Consider the following 14,141-nt stretch of genomic DNA (forward strand, 5'->3'; position numbering starts at 1 on the left):
CAGTCAGCTCTCCACACCCCAATGTATTTGCCATCCCGACCTCTTTGATTTGGCTTGATGATTTTGTTTTGTTTTGTTGGGGGGAAGCAGGGACTGAGACAGCACTTCTATACAGCCCATGCTGGCTTCAAACTCACAATCCTCCTGCCTCGGTCTGCCTAGTGCTAGAATTACAGGTGTGCACTACCACGCCCAGCCTTATCCCTTTGTTTTAACCTGAGAAAAATCAGGGCTTGCTGAGAGGAAGTCACAGCCAGCAAATGGAAGCATCAGGAGTGGAATTTAAGTTCTTAGCTACTGCCCTGCTTGGCCTTTCTCCAACCCACAAATAAAGGAGGAGCTAAGTGAGAAGTTGTGGCCTCCAGTGATTGATGTGGGCCACAGGGGTTCCAGAGAAACCAGCCTAGCTCGAAACTGGAGGCAGCTCTCGGCCAATAAAACTTTCAGGACTGGAGTAAGTACCTGCTCTGTGCAGGAGGCTGGGGAGCAGAGAATGAGACCTCAGTACAAAAGAGATCAGACACCTCTCAGATAAAGCTAAGGTGCAGCAGAACTTGTCCCCGGAAGGGAATAGATAAGGCACTGTGGGAATGTAGAGGAGGTAAGGAGCATCTCACTGTGAGGTGGAGGAGGGCTCGTGAGGCTTTGTGGGCTAGAGGCTGGCACGTGAGCAGAAACTTGAAAAAGGTGTGCAGGAGTCTGACAGGGATTTGGAAAGGCAAAGCTGCCCTTCTTGGCGGGGGAAACAGAAGAACACAGGCAAAGACTGATCTAGGCGAGCATGGGTCGTGGCCCGTGAGTCTCTGGACAGGAGTTCTTCCTGCGTTCCACTTGGCACCAGTATCCAGACAGACCTGCAGAGAAACCACCTTGAACTTCCCCAGACTCGCAGGCATCTGCCACACTTCTAGCGAGTGGGCATGGTGGAAGAGAGCGAGCTGGGACCTGCTGGCCCGGGCATGTGGTTTGACACGTGGGAGGGGCCAGGAGGAACCTGAATCCAGGCTCTGTCCAGAATCTCAGGAGATGGATGCTGAGGACAGATCACCAGAGGAGGTGATACAGAGGCACGAAAGGAGACCGACTGGGCAGCAGGAGACATGCCTTCCAGAACCCCAGATCAAGGCCCATGAAACCTTGATATTATCTTGCTGAACCCCCACTTTATATGGGAAGACTGAGACTCAGAATAAGCAAGGGACTGATCCACAGTCACTTGGCACCTTCATAGCAAAACTAGTCAGCAGTGTACCCAAGATCCTAGCTAGGAACACTCGCTCCACATGGCCCCACTGACAGCTTCCTGTTGGCCCTTCTCTAGACCTTAAAAGTCCTGAAGCTGAGCATAGCGGTTCACGCTTGTTATCCTATGGAGGGGTGGGGGAGTCAGGCAGGCATATTTTCTACTCTGTCAATTTTCTGATCTTTCAGGACAGGCTCCAAAGCCACAGAGAAACCCTGTCTCGAAAAACCAAAAAATAAAATAAAATAAAATAAAAAATAAAGATCTTGACATTTCTGGGGTCAATGTTCACTTTGCACTCAGACAGGCTGGGGTTCACATCCTGACTCTGGCCAGGTACAGAGACAGCTCTGTAAAGGCCCAGAACTGAAGACCACTTCACGGCATCCTTAGCGCCAGCCCACATAGAGAAGAGCTGGACACCTAGGGCCACTTCTAAGCAACCCTCACTGGCTTCCCATTACCTCCCACTAAAGCTCCCCTCCCAGTCCCACTTCCCAAGCTCCCATCCCCACCCTGTGCTCTCAGTGGCATCAAGAGCCATCAGTCCTGCAAATTATTATTCTTGGTAAAAAGAAGCTTGCTGCTCCCCCTCCTCCTGAGCCCCTCCACATGGGAGGCTGAGGCAGGGGAAAGACACAAGTTCCAGGTCAACCTTGGCTAAGAGTGAGAATCTGTCTTAAAAACAAACAACAATAATAAACATGCTGAAGAGGCGCTGGGCATAGCGGCACATGTCTTTAATGGGAGGCAGAGGCAGGCGGATCTCTGAGTTCGAGGCTAGCCTGGTCTACAGAGTGAGTTCCAAGACAGCCAGAGACACACAGAGAAACCCTGTCTCAGAAACAAAACAAACAAGCGAACAAACTGAAGAGGCTGTCCTAAACCTTTGTGGGGACACAAAGACTTAGAAAATGCAGGTAAATTGTCTCGTCATCCAATCCGCCCTCCCTGGGACAGTGCAAAAAATATGCCTGCTGCTCCAGAAGTTTACAGATCGCTCTGATGTGAATCATGGAAGGTGGCTAAACCAGCCCTCCTGAGTTGTTCTAGCAAGAACAATGTCTAAAAATCGTGATATTTGGGGACCCTAGGACTTAGGGGCATGAGACTCTCCCTTGAATGATTGATTATACATACTCAGTTTCTGCTTTCTTGCCTGTGGAGAGGCCTCTGTGGCTAGAAGCTGTATAACTCCTTGGTCAAGCTCAGGCAAGCAGCTGATAGTCAATGGGCAAGGGTGGGAGTGGGTACCCAGCATAAGACCATAGCTGCCCAGTACCTACGGTGACACTGTGAGGTGCAGAGCTGGCCTGTGTGGGAGTCTGGACTCCTGGCTGTACTTGGAATAAGAGGTAGCCCAGAATGCTCTGCTCCAGCATGCTGCCTTCCCTCTCCTACTACAGGGGACTCTGGGGTTCCTGGCTCTGACCTCTGCTTCCCTGCCCACTTCCTCCAGAGTTCCGGCCATTATTAAGCCAGCCAGGGGACCCTTAAGCCCCCAAGCCCCTTCTGAGCAGACGACTAACTATGGCTTGCGGACAATAAGTTACTTTAACCAGAAAACTCAACATCATCTATGGGAAACTAAGGTGGTTAATGGGGAAACAACTAGAAAAAAAGCAAAGGAAACCAGGTGTGGTGGCTCAGGCCTTTAATGCCAGCACTCAGGAGGCAGAGGCAGGAGGATCTCTGTGAGTCTGATGCCAACTTATATAACAAGTTCCAGGACAAACAAGGCCACATAGTGAGACCCTGTCTCAAAAATAAATACGTAAGTAATAGATAAAATCAAAAGAACCTTCAAATCTGTCTTGTCCTTCCTCTGATGCCATATCTCTCCCAGAGATGGGCAGCTTCTCAGAACACAATGGCCGCAGTCGTGGCTAGTTCTGGGGCCTGTAGTTCCCAACACTGTGGTAGAGCACAGGCTTCGAGGCAGAAGTCCTGTCTTGAAGTCTCTGTGCTTAGAATGAAGAATTTGCTCATAGAATGTGATCAGCTGTAAATACCTCTATGAACCCCTAAATGGTCTCACTAGCCCCAAGAAAGACTCAAAAATACCTGTGGGCTTTGGCCAGATAACGATTTGAATCCCAGATGGGCCTTTTGCTGGCTGAGCACCAGGTATGCCCTGGGCATGTTATTTAGCCTCCTCTAACACGGCAGGGATTGTAGTCTGTGTCCCTGGGTAGTGGTGGCAAGGATTAAGAGTCAGAAGCCCCAGGAAGCTCAGCACTGCACCTGATGTGAAGCAGAAGCCAATAACTGACAGCCGCGATTTCCAAGTCTCTGACAGCCCCAGGCTTTCTAATCCTCCCTGGCCCCAAATCAGTCAGCTGAAGTGGCTCTGCGGACTCTGACTTTATCTTTAGACCTACAATCTCAAGGAAGGCAGAGCGGCAAGGTGGAGAGAGTGAGCGGGAACAAGAGGAGGAAGGAAGAGAGAAGAGTGAGGTGGAAGAAGGTGATTTCTCAGAAGCTGCCAAGAGAGGATAAATCCTCTCCCCTCACCCCTTTCCTGGGCCTTCCCAAGGCAAGGATCACAAGGACCCAGTCTGCAGGGAAGCACAGGCCTGCCAATGGGGTATCATTGGCTCTCCACACTGCTGCAGAAGCCTTCTCTCCACCGACTGGAGCGCACAGAGTGGCAGCCCCTGCCAGGCTGGTAATAAAACAACCTGCCAGGTCAGCCACACAGGTACTGCTGGCTCACTTCGGCCCCAAGGACCTCTTTCCTTTCTTTTTAGAGATTTGTCTGTATGTGTATATGCCTCCCTGTATGTACGCCTACCACGTGTGTGCCTGGTGGCCAATAAAGCCAGAAGAGAGTGCTGAATCTCTGGGGAATAGAGTTATAGCTAGGAGCCACCCACTGGGTGCTGGGAACGGAAACTGGGTCCTCGGCAAGTCCAGCAAGCACTCTCACCGGCTGATTTGTCTCTCCAGTTCCTGAGCCCTCTTCCTTGATGCTGACCATCCCAGCTGAACCCTGACCTCTGTCTAGGGCCCCCTCTAGGCATCTACATGCCCTAAACTGCTTCTGAGATGGAAGCTGCAGCTGGGGAAAACAGGAACCACAGAGAAGGTATCCCAATTGCCACTGACGCTTTGGGGCGTCACTTCTCTCTTAGCCTAAGTTTCCCCACCCCAGGTCAAGGAGGAAACAATAAGAATCATGTCCGGAGCTTCCCCAACTTTGAGCCTGGTAACACTTCACAGGCAAAGCCTCTATGTAAGGGAGAAGAGGCCCTCCTGGGAGAAGAGTGGGCTGGGCTGGGCTCTGTGGAGGAGCAACGGATGTGGCAATGGCCAAGGGTTATTATGATGATGAAGGTTATGATTAAAAATCACAACAACAAACCCTTAAGCAATTCACAAAGAGCTTTCTCATTATCTCCTGGGATTTGGAATCTGCCAGGCTTGGTCTAGACAATTCTAGACCAATTCTAGACTCTAGAAGATAATTTTTCACATCTGAAAGGTAGCAAGGCTAAATATTTTCTCAGCTACTCAGGGCAGAAAAAGGGGGAGCCCCAGAGGAAGTAATAACTGAGTACCTACTGTGCAGCACCCCAATTAATGTGCTCATATCTTTATCCTAGTCACTCTTGCCTCTATAACATACTGTAGGAACTGATGTCCTCATTTCATAGGTGAAAAAACTAAGACCGAGAAAAACATAACTGACCCAACCTACCTAAGGCTCATGACCACTCTGTTCAGAGCCTAAGTTTGGATCAGAGCTTGAGGACTCTAAGGCCTATGCTCTTTCCTGTCTTCTGTCTACTGTAGATTGAGTAGTGACACCCACCCTTTCCCATCTTGTCTAAGCAGAACCTCAGAATATGACCTTATTTGGAAATAGGGTCTTTGCAGATAGATTAGTTCAATTAAAATGAGAATGCAGGGGATTAGGAAAGGAGCTGCAGACAGGGAGAAAGTCGGTGGTGACAGAGACAGACCGGGCAGCACATCCAAGGCACCACAGCTGGCCTTCTCCAGAAGCCAGTGCAGAACAGGGAGACTTCCAGAAGTGGAAGGTACCACCTGGATGACTGTGGACGGTGGGCTTCCCACCTCCAGAACCGAAAGAATATAGATCTGTGGCTGTGAGCTCCTTGGCCTGGGGCCTCAGGAAGGTAACACATGTAGCAGAGTCTACAGATCTGGATTCCAGGAGCCCACTCTCCAGTTAAGACAATCATGAAGTCCAAGAGAAGTCACACACACACACACACACACACACACACACACACACACACAGAGAGAGAGAGAGAGAGAGAGAGAGAGAGAGAGAGAGAGAGAGAGAGAGAGACACGCACGCACGCACACACAGCTGGCTCCCCTTGAGTTTATCAGGCTGGACCCTGACCCGATCCTGAGCAACAATCCTCCTCCTCTATCCAAAGTCAGCATCTCCTCCAACCTGGAGAGCTGCTTTTGAAATGCAAATCCTTCCTGGTCCCTTTCCCAATCCCCACCCCAGCAAGACGAGGCCACGCTCTTCCACAGATCTGGAGCCATTCTGCCTCTCCGACTCTGCAGTCACTCACTCTGTCGCTACCACGTGAAACTCTCTGGGATAAAAAGCCACACTGCCTTTGCACACACCAGCCCAACAAACACCATCTCTTCGTCTCCCATAAAGCCTTTTCCTCCCTAGGCAGCCACCTCCCCACCTCGCATGCTGTCCTTGTGCTGTGGCAGCTTTGGTATCTGCCGGCTGTATTCGGTTTTCTTTCTATAGGCCCAGGGCCCCACACTTAGGCATTCAAGCAGGTTTGACCCAAACTGCGGTAGCCATAACAGTAATAACAGCTAACATTTACCAAATGTGTGCCCACATTGTGCTGAGCGTTCCATATGTGTTTTCTCCTCTCATTCTCAAAGCAACCCCGTGAAACAGAGACTTCTATTGGTTCATTTTACAGGTGAAGAGTATAAGGCAAAGCCTGGAGGATTCTGGCGCCAGTGTCCGTGACCGTGTCAGCCCCTCCTTAGCTCATTCAGTTATCAACTACGGTTTGGAAATATTAAATGCAAAATTCCAGATACCACAGCCCATACATTTTAAGTTGTAGACCACTCTGAGTGGCACGATAAAGCCATTTTTTCCCTTACGACATCAATCACTCCTCGTCCCTGTGTCTCTCTGTTCCCTACCAGTTAGTCACACACACACACACACACACACACCAGCCATCTCAGTTATCAGGCCAACTGTTGCACTGGGATCCCGTCTCGTGCATTCAATCCTTATTTCACACAACAGTGGCCCCAATGCATAAGAATAGTAACACTGGTACCAGAGAAGCCACACGGCATTTCCTTTAAGTGAGAAGATGACAATTCTCAACTCAATAGGAAGAAAATATGGAATGTACAGGGTTCACACTAATCACGTTTTTCGACATCCCCTAGGGCGTCTTGGGCCGAACCCTCACAGTCAGGAAGGATTGCTACCCTAAAACCATTCATCCCCACACCTTCACTAGATGGCAGAAGACTCACGCAAAGGAGAGACAGTGATGTGTCCAGTCACACCCTGCACCGTTAGATACCTCATTCATTGCTCTTCCTCTGCACAGTATCATAGGGTCCTACTCCAGGAGGACACAGAACACAAGCTAGGCTGTGTCTCCCAAGAGCTTCCTCTTGCCTTCCCCAGGCAGAGCCAGCACAGCTTGGGGCATACAGTGAGAGCCAGGAGACGCAGAAGAAAAAAGACGAACCTGTCTGAGAACAATCCGTATCTTGCTCGGATAGTACAACACTCAAGCTTAAGGAGAAGCTTAAGAAAGGTCATTATTTAATATCACCTCCTATTTTAGACATTAGTTCATTTGACAGACTTATTAAACACAAATCAAAAGCCAGACACTATGTGGGACACTAGGAAGATTAATAAGCAAGTCCCTGCCCCGATGGCACTTACAGTCTAGTAGAGGGAGACAAACAACTAACAAGTTCAAGCCCTAGGAGAGACAGGGGCTCTAAGAATGGAGGAAGGGAAATACTCGCCTAACCTAGGAAGCTGGCAAAGCCCCACCCCCTCCCCCAAAAAGACAGAGGACCCGTGTGCTAGTCAGAGGGACCTGCATGCACAAAATGCCAGCCAGAGTCAAGAGGGCAAGGATTGGATTTTACCTGCCTTTTTGTAAGTCATTGTAAGGTTTGGGGAATCGGAGCAGAATGGGGAAGCTGCAGGGTGAGATCTTGCTTTGGGCAGCAAAGACGTCATCGTCTAAGATCCCAAGGAAGACCCAGGACTTGAAGTCAGAACCCCTAGTCTACTAAGGTAGGCTTTGGGGCTACGTCAGGTACGTGCGTGAGGAATGAAGAAAGGAGGGGCTTTGCCCTTGTTTCAACCTAGAAGTTCCTGGTTCCTTTCTTGAGCTGCAGAACAGGTCAGAAGAATTTGCATTTGTTAAAACACAGATTGCTAGGCCCCAACCCCGGATTTTCACGTTGTATAGGTCTACCACGAGGCTCCAAATTTGCATTTCTAAGAAGCTGGTAACCCTGCTGCAGGTGGTAAACTGACCACGCCGGGGTCTAGTGCAATAGGCTCTCAGGAGGAGAGTGGCAGATAGTGAATAGGGAAGACAGCCAGGCTCTCTGGGGGCAAGAAGGGTGAATTCCTGGCGGGCAAGATGTCTCAGTGGGTAAAGGCATTTCCTACCAAGCCTGACGACCTGAGTTCAATCCTCGAGGCCCACATAGTAAAAGGAGAGAACTGAATCTTGCAAGTTATCCTCTGACCTTTGCCCCCTCCATATATATAAAATGTAACAACAGTGAATTCCTAAATCTTAGTAGTAATGAGACCAGCCTAGCACTCTGAGAAAAGTCCAGCCTCAACCCCCCCAACCCTGAGCCCTCCTCCAGCCATCTAACCAGAGAAACTGAGGCTCAGGAAGTTGAGTCTTTAAGAGAAAAGAAGCCTAATACAAATCAACACAAAAAGCGTTTGACTGTTGTCAAAAGTGGACTCTGAACCACGCTGCAGTGTTTGTGAACGGCAGCCCCAGCACGTCTCCTGAGATGTGTATTCGGGGGAAAGAGATACGAACCCCAGCTTTCCCTGCCTCTGCTGCCTTTGGCAGGAAAACAGTGTAAGAGTTGCAGAAATCTGCCTTTGTCCCCCACCCCCATCACCATCCTCTTGTCTTCCTTTTACACTCCCAGCTCCCCCCTTTCCACTCCAAATCCTGCACGCTTATCCTTGTACACACGCCAAGCAGCAAGGAGGAGGGAAGTTACCGAGAAGAGCCAGGAGAAGGTTTGAGAGAGCTTGCAGGCCCTTCTCCTTCCTTCCCTCCGGAAGACTGCTTCTCTAGATCCTTGTCAAACCCAACCTACCTACATACATTTCAGTACCAGTTGCTGAAACCGGCGAAGCCAGTGCCCAAATCCCCAAACTTCCTTTTCATCTTGTTTTTCAAATATGGGGGTGGTGGTTCTATTCCAGTTAGCAGCAAAATGGCACTTCTCTTACAGCCCCACATGCAAGCTCACCAATACACAAACAGCCACACACATAAAAACAAATATACCAGAACTGATCAAAACAGATGCACATATAAATGCAGAATTATCTTATCACAGGGAGAAGGCACACAGACTGGACATGCATGCAGTGCCCAGTACATGGGGGAGAGGTACAGACACATCTCTCTAAGTACAGAGGCCTCCTGAGAGGGGATTCCTTGGAATGGGGCGCTGGCCCTTTAAGACAGTGATCAGTCTTACTAGTCCTTTCAGGGTACCTAGGCTACTGCTCTGCCCAGTAAGAGGGTGAGGGTGTAAGTATAGCTGACCAAGCTGGGCTGCCTCTGGTCCTAGGTGATGGTCCTTGTCACAAGGAAACGGATCTCAGAGCCCTTTGGGTCACTAGCCGAGAGGTCGCTGTTGCTATCAGCACCCCACACCCACGCTAGCACACACCCACTCCTTCACACCCAATCACCCACCCCACCCCTCACAAGCACACACCCGGGAGTCAGGCAGGCCACGCCCTCCGCTCCAGCTCAACCGAGAACCAGGCTCTGCTGTCAGTAGGGCTCTCTCCAGTACCCCGGGCGTGGCTGCCCACCTGCCAGCAGGGAGTCTCCACTCAGCTAGGATGCCCCCATCGCGGCTGACACCCACTTCCCCGGCTAGTGCGGGGCTCCGGGCGACGCCAGCGCCTCGGCCGCCGCCCCCACCCCCTTCCTCCCGGCAGTGCGGAGACAAAGCCGAGCACACGCACACAGGGGCTACGCGGGTGCACACCCGCCCTCACACGCGCGCACACACACACAAACACGGGGAGTCACACTGGCGCGCACACAGAAATACACACATACACACACACACACACACACACACACACGCCATAGGCTTCAGCCACAAGCGAAGCCATTAGTACAGACACACACCCTCATCCAGATGTACACACTGCTACACATTGGGACACACCCTCTCCGGGCACGTACGCGGATAAGCACAAGCAGACACATAGACCCTCACCCAGATTAGCACACCACCCAGCCCCAAGGCGCACACCCTTACACAGATGCACACGCGCGTACACGCCAAACAACCACTTGTACCGATCCACAGATACACGCGTGTTCACATTCAACGCACACCCCGAGACCGGGACCCCGACACACGTACCTGCAAAAACACGAATCAAAGCTCGCGGCTCTGGCCACGCACGTCCTCCAGTACTCGAGGCTCGGGACGCAGCGACAGCCTGCGCGGTCTCCGCGCCCTGCTAACCTGGCGGTGGCGGCGTGGCTTCCGGGAGCCGTCTGTCTGTCTGTCTCTCGATCCTTGCGTTCAGTGGCCTCCCTGGCGGGCTCCGAGGCGCTCAGAAGCTGCGCAGAAATGCCCCGCTCGTTCGCTCTCTCCTTCGCTCCCTCCCACAGCGCTCAGCCCCCTCCCCGCCCGATTCGCACACCCCCTCTCCCCCTCTGCCCCGCCCCGGCGGCTCCCCGGGAGAAGGCGGACCCGATCCCGGCAGGGCAGCGGCCGAAGGGCGTGCGAGCCGCGAGCTCAACCCACTGGCCCCGAGAGCCCAGCTACCCCGGAGCAGCCGCGTACGGTCCCAGGGAGGGGCGCTTGAAGGGGGGGTGCGCTTCACGAGCCCACGACGCTTGCTTTCCCACGTGGGCCAGGCGCCCACCTGAGCCTCTGTTGAGCTCAGAGGCCCGGGCGAGCAGCGGGACCGGGAGGAGGAGTCACCACACCGAGCCTTCTCTCCTTCCAGGTCCCAGCCCGGTAGGCTTGCCCCTACCCCACCTCCTCCAGAATCGCCGCCGGCACCAAGCCCGCTCAGCTTTCAGGCCGGTGGCCTGAGCTAACCTGGTGGCCCAGCAGCTCCACCCGGTCTCCTTTCCCTCTGGCGAGGACCTGGCCGACGCCCACCAACCCCCAGCCTCCCTCCTATTGTTCAGCGGCCAAAGCTGCTAAGGGCCGTGCTGCTCTTTCCAGCCAGTCTCAGGTGGCAGCCCCTTTGCACTCTCTGGGAGCTCAGAAAGGGCCGAGCCCCTGGTCCTGGGACCCTGGGACCCTAGGACCCTAGGACCCACAGATCCAAGCATGTCCAAAGTAAAGCGCTTCCCTAAATTAGGATTATATCCTCCCTGGCCCTTAGCGGACTCCTGCCAAAAGTCCTGCTTCAAACACACTTAAAGCCAAACATAGAAAAGGGCAACTAACCAGAACAGTGAACGGAAACTAGCACCCGAGAAGGTAGGGCATCTACCAGTGCCCCTGGACATAGACAAGAAACCGAGGGAATTCCTGCACTTGGATTCTCACCGCAAGGGCCAGACCTCAGCAAGGCCAGGAACCCTGAGCCTCCTTTATTAGATTGTGAAGGGAAGAAACGAGAAAGAAGTAAATGTGAGACCTTACAGCGTTTTACTGTAAGTCAGGACGCAGGTGACAACACGAGCAAAGACTCCTAAATGCAAACACCTTCACCGCCTCGCCTCACTTGGCCATAACCATATCTCAAGAGGCAGCGGTCTGCCTCTTGAGATATAGGTCTGCCCCAGGTAGCACAGAGTCAAAGCCAAGGCCAGTAATTCTGGTTCTTTGCTGTACTCCCACCCAACTCCTCTCCCCCATCAGTACAGGCTTCTAAGAGCAGACTGGAAGCCAACAGCTGACTGGATAAGTCCAGAGGGGGAGGCACAGCGTGGACCTCCAAGGACATTGATAAACTAAGGAAACCAAAGTGCCCAACACAGGACTGAGCAGAGCTTGCCCAGTTTTCCTCCATAGCAAGCCTCAAAAAGTCCAGGATGCAAATTAAGTTTATCACAGGGACTAACAACTCGCTTATTCGAAACACTTACATTCCAGGCCTTGTTTTTTTTTTTAATTTATTTATTTATTAAGGATTTCTGCCTCCTCTCCGCCACCGCCTCCCATTTCCCTCCCCCTCCCCCGATCAGGCCTTGTTTTAAGAGTCAACCTAGTCAGGCAATGGTGGCACATGCCTTTCATCCCAGCACTCAAGAGGCAGAGGCAGGTGGATCTCTGTAAACTCAAGGCCAGCGTGGTCTACAAAGTGAGTTCCAGGACAGCCAGGGCTACACAGAGAAACCCTGTCTCTAAAAAAACAAAACAAAATAAAACAAAGCAAGTCAAACTTGCATTAACTCATTTGATCTCTAGAGTTACACCAGAGAGTAGAAATTACTGCAAAATCACTACATAGCTGAAAAGCGGCAGAGCCAGGATCCGAACCCTGGAAGCTGACTTTGAACTCCCAAACTTAACTATCAGGCCAGCCCATATTACGGATTGCGAGGTGAAGGTAACTGAACTACCCAGTCAGCGTTCACTATCACAGGACTCTGCTTATCGTGTTTCCTGTCTCCCTGCAGTTGCCTGGTACCCAGCTCAGACCCTGATTCAGAGACCTAATTTATTATAGGACTATTTGACGGCACGGGTGTGGTTCCTATGCTCTCTGCTCTGGGAGAGGGCTTTTATCTGTGGGTTTAGGTGAAGCTGAGGAAAGAGATACACACACACACACACACACACACACACACACACACACAGAATGTACTGTGGAAACCAGTAGAAGATTCCAGAAGTCCTCAACAGCTTAAAGACTGAGCTGAAACTAACAAAATGAGCTGCCACTCAGAGTAAGTATAAAGACCTGTTCTTAGGTTCATGCCACAGTTGTCTGAGAAAACGTTCTATGACCATGCTGTCTGTAGCCACTAGCTCCCCGTGGCTACTGACCAGTTGAGATGTGGCTGGTGGCTAAGGAACCTAACGGGCATGTGAGGGGCTGGTAACTAGAGAGTGTCTCCATGAGATCCAAGTGCACAAAACACAGTATAGAAGAATCTAGATTAAGAACAGTTTTGAAGATTTTTACTTGACCTTCAGCTCAGTGATGCAGTTGGGGAGTGGGGGAGGACAAGGTGTGACTGTTCTATCAACTGAAACCAGCGGCGAAGCAGTTGTGCCTGTTGTCCTAGAGAGATCCTAGCTAGGCCCCAGGACTTAGCTCAAGAAACACTGTCATGCTGACAAATGTCTAAAGGAGGGGACCAGAACGTTGAGGACCCGAACATCACGTGATATAATGTACTGTAAGTGGCCTGGAAAAGGGTGTGGTGGCTCTCTCCAGCCATCTGTAGGCTGACACCCAGAAAGGGGATGTGATCTGTTCCCTATTACTTCATTTATGTCTACTAAGCAAGACAAATTATCTGTGTATATGAACCCTCAGGGTTCCTCTGAAGGTAGGATCTGCACTTAGTCCACCCAAGACCTGGGTCAGATGAAGCATTGCCTACTGATTGCCTGACTGACTGAGTTTGAAGGAGTTACATTCGGCTCCCATGGATAGACATCCAGGAGGATGAGTCCTGCTCACCATAAAGATCTCTGTAGAGCTGGGGATGCAGTTCAGTGGGTAGAGCACCTGTCTAGTGTTGGGAGAAGCCCTGAGCTCTGTTCTCCAGCACTGGGGGAAGAGGAAGGCCAACAAAGAAACAAAAACCCTCTCTAGTATTTAGAGCTAACCCAAATTTGGGAGGGGTCACTTTGACCAACTTCCTGTCAATACCCTACTCAAAGACCACATCTTCACTGAGAGGCAGGATAGGTGGAAACAAGCCAGTAGGGAAAGTCCAGATCAGGGCCATCCTGCTAGACCATCATGGGTGGTCGGCGCTGCCCTGGCTGGACCACAGCAGGACCATAGAACTCACCTCTGATGGGCACTACCACACCAGAACAAGTTCACAGGAAGAGGCTAGAGATAGGAGGGATCCGTTTGGGAGACTGCAGTAGCCCAGGAAATCAGGTGTGACCTGAAAGGAGACCTGGGCTGGAGTTAGGACCTGCGTTCCTGTAATCCTGCCTCTGTCACTAGCCTATTGTTTGCCTGTGGATGACTGTTCTCCCAGGTTTCAGTCTTTCCAAGCACAGCATGCAGAGTGATCCCCCTGGCCCCTCCTACCTCTGGATCCTTTGAACCCGAGACAGGGAACGAAAAGGTTACTAGGATAGCATAGAAGAAGAGCTGTATAATTGTCAAAGTAACAACTCAGTATCGTTATTATCATTTCAAAGAAGCCGCAATAGGGTTTGGTGACCGAGCTTGTTGGGGACGCCAGAGAAGAGATGGAGCCGAGGAGATGACAAAAGTAGGTGGGAGATGAGGAACGAGGGCCACGGAGCTTTCCGAAGGGTCAGCAAACATAACCCTCCCCCTCCCCCACCAGATCTTCAAATCTTGTGCTGTGTGCCTGGTCACCTCCTGGACAGCTTCCTCATTCCGGGGAGCCACACCCCATTCTTGACTAAAGGAATCCACCAGCTGACTCTGTCCTCTGTTCTTCCTTCACTTGGGAGGATTGAACCCCGC

The 14,141-nt window shown here is 51.5% G+C and overlaps 1 protein-coding gene across 3 annotated transcripts in view; it reads right to left on the bottom strand.

Moving 5' to 3' along the window:
• Epb41l1 (erythrocyte membrane protein band 4.1 like 1) overlaps positions 1-10,157 on the bottom strand; it is a 128,998-nt gene extending 118,841 nt beyond the window's left edge. For 2 of the 3 annotated variants that reach the window (XM_026787068.1, XM_026787067.1), the window contains exon 1: positions 9,908-10,005. The gene's annotated coding sequence lies outside the window, so the exon portion shown is untranslated. The other variant, XM_026787069.1, reaches the window with a different exon arrangement.
• Positions 10,158-14,141: the final 3,984 nt, after the last annotated feature.

This window comes from Microtus ochrogaster, linkage group LG8, assembly GCF_000317375.1.
Source record: "Microtus ochrogaster isolate Prairie Vole_2 linkage group LG8, MicOch1.0, whole genome shotgun sequence".
Taxonomy (NCBI): Eukaryota; Metazoa; Chordata; class Mammalia; order Rodentia; family Cricetidae; genus Microtus; species Microtus ochrogaster.